This window comes from Cebus imitator, unplaced genomic scaffold, assembly GCF_001604975.1.
Source record: "Cebus imitator isolate Cc_AM_T3 unplaced genomic scaffold, Cebus_imitator-1.0 Scaffold73, whole genome shotgun sequence".
In the NCBI taxonomy this organism is placed as follows: Eukaryota; Metazoa; Chordata; class Mammalia; order Primates; family Cebidae; genus Cebus; species Cebus imitator.
In genome coordinates this window covers 2147302-2150318 of record NW_016107388.1, presented here as the reverse complement: position 1 = coordinate 2150318, position 3017 = coordinate 2147302, and the positions used below count along the sequence as shown (strand labels likewise).

The 3017-nt window shown below is 47.0% G+C and overlaps 1 pseudogene; it reads right to left on the bottom strand.

The window, feature by feature from the left end:
- Positions 1 to 641: 641 nt before the first annotated feature.
- LOC108306659 lies at positions 642 to 2642 on the bottom strand (annotated as a pseudogene).
- Positions 2643 to 3017: the final 375 nt, after the last annotated feature.

The following is a 3017-nucleotide window of genomic DNA, read 5'->3' as shown; positions in this document are numbered from 1 at the left end:
CTACCCAGTACTATGCTCACTACCGGGGTGATGGATTCCATATCTCAAACCTCAGCATGATGCAATATACCCATATAACAAATTGGCACATTTACCCCCTATAAGTAAAGGTTTAAATTAGAAAGAAGAAAAATTAGCATTGTATGACCCTGACCATATTCTATTGATCAAAGCAGACCACAAAGCCAGAAAAGATGCAAAAATTAGGAAAATGGTCTCCACCTACATGACAGGACTTGTAAAATTCCGTGGCCATGTGTACCTTCTATCACAAGCTGTTTGTCCACATATCAATTGAATTGTTTATCACATTCTTACTAATAGCAAGTCTCTGTACATAAGGAAACCTAAATTCTTCATCTATTATTTACCTGGCAAACATTTTCTCTTGTTTCTGTTTTCAATTTTGTTTATGGTAACTCTCATTATTCAAGCATTTATAATTCCTAACCACTGTGTCTCTCATTTTTCCTTTATGCTTACATACAGTTCCAAGGAAGGATCATGCTCTTTCAAATAGCATTCAAAAGCATTTTTTCCCTAATATTTGTATTGTTTTGAAGCAGTTATTTTGGTCTATGCTTTATCATTTATCATCCCTGGAAAGACAAAGATTTCCTGGATGAAGAAAGTAGGATCCTTTAGGAATTCACCACCCAGATGTTCTTCACACTGCCTACTAGAAAATCTGGCCCAGGAGGAAGTGACCTCTGAAAGTCCTTCTTCAGTGGCAGCACTCCTGGGAGTGACGTGCGCATATACTTGCCATGTAATGAATCTGCCTGTACTCCTGTGGTGATGCTTGAGGGCAGTCTGACAGACACTGCGGTTCCACAGCAGCAGACAGCCACTGGCTCCGTTAGGGATGCACAGCCATATAGTAGCTGTGCTCCATCACCTGGAGACATTACATCTGCGTCTGTAGGGTGAGGATAGAGAGGATGCCAATGACACTCATGCCCTATAATGGGCGAACAGCTGCTTCTGTGAAGTAATTAAAGCTGGGACTGGCCTTCTCATTCTGCTCTGGTACTTTGATGCATCAATCACCATCTCATATTCTCCAAAATGTGTTCCATTATTCCCTTGAATAAGCCAGGGCCTATGCATTTTATATGGCAGGAAACCACAATCAACAGCACTTGATTATAATCTAATATGCCCAGCTCTCTGGATATTGATTAGCCGCTTAAAAGCCTTAAAGGACAGGATGAGTTCATGTATTTGTAGGGAGATGGATGAACCTGGAAACCATCATTCTCAGCAAACTGACACAAGAACAGAAAATCAAACACCGCATGTTCTCACTCATAGGCGGGTGTTGAACAATGAGAATACATGGACACGGGGAGGGGAACATCACACACTGGGGCCTGTTGGGGGAAATAGGGGAGGGACAGCAGGGAGTGGGGAGTTGGGGAAAGATAGCAGGGCGAGAAATGCCAGATATAGGTGAAGGGGAGGAAGGCAGCAAATCACGCTGCCAGATGTGCACCTATGCTACAATCTTGCATGTTCTTCATATGTACCCCAAAACCTAAAATGCAATTAAAAAAAAAACTTGCTGCCTACCACCACAAAAAAATAAAAAAAGAAATCTGAAGAGAATTATTAGAAAGAAAAGCAAATTTTAATGAATTTGAAAGCAAATAAATGTAACATTAAGTTTTTAAAATTCAAATGATGATTTAAAAAAAATAGCCAAAAGAATGGCAAATTTTGTCAGGTAAAATAAATCAAAGAGTAAATGAATACACATGGCAATATGTGATAAGAAGAGAAATGTTATAGATACAGAAGTAATTTCAGAAAGCTCTTCAAATACTAGGTAAAAAAAAAACATCTGCCACCCAAGAATGTTTTTAGAAAACAATTGCTTTCCATGTCCAGGGAGCGGCTGTTGTCCATGGACAGCACCACAGAGGTGTCGGAGATCTGGGACTGCAGCTCCCCGATCTCCTCTTCCTACAGCTGCCTGAGGAAGTGGATCTCGTCAGTCAGTCCTTCCAGGCGAGTCTCCAGCTCTACCTTGTTCATGTCAGCTTCATCCACATCCTTCTTGATGAGGACAAATTCATTCTGCATCTCTGTACGCTTATTGATCTCATCCTCATACTTGTTCTGGAAGTCCTCCACCAGCCCCTGCATGCTGCCAAGCTCTGCCTCCAGCTTCATCCTCTCCTGGCCCAGAGTCTCCAGCTGCCGCCTCAGGTTGTTGATGTAGCTCTCAAACATGTTGTCCATGTTGCTCCGAGCTGTTTTCTGCTGCGGCAGGAGGCTCCACTTGGTCTCCAGCATCTTGTTCTGCTGCTCCAGGAACCGCACCTTGTCGATGAAGGAAGCAAACTTGTTGTTGAGAGTCTTGATCTGCTCCTTCACCTGGGTACGCACGGCGTGGATGTTGGGGTCCACGTCCAGCTTAATGGGGTTCAGCAGGCTCTAGTTGATGGTGACAGCGGTGATGCCTCCCATGCCTATGCCGCTGGCCCACCCAGGCCACCGTGGAAGTCAGTGCTGCTCACTCGGGAGAAGCTCGAGGAGCTCGAGCGGGCACTGGGCCCACTCGTGAAGGAGCAGCTGCTGAAGACCCCCGGGCCAGAGGTGGACACCCGGTAGGACTTCTGGGTCACCCTGATGGACATGGTGGAGGCAGGAGCGGAGGCAGGCGGGCTGAATGGACAGCATCATCGCTGAGGTCGAGGCGCAGTACGAGGAGATCACCAACTGCAGCCGGGCTGAGGCGGAGAGCCTGTACCAGATCAAGTATGAGGAGCTGCAGAATCTGGCTGGGAAGCACGGGGATGACCTGTGGCGCACGAAGACTGAGATCTCCAAGATGAATCGGAACATCAGCCGGCTCCAGGCCGAGACTGAGGGCCTCAAAGGCCAGAGGGCTTCCCGGAGGCCGCCCCAGGGCCCGGGAGGGAGGTTGCTGTGCAGGGGAGCACAGGGAATGGGAGACCCACCCGTCGCTCAGCCCTAGCCCTCGGCCCACCCGCGGGGAGTTTACTGCCTGG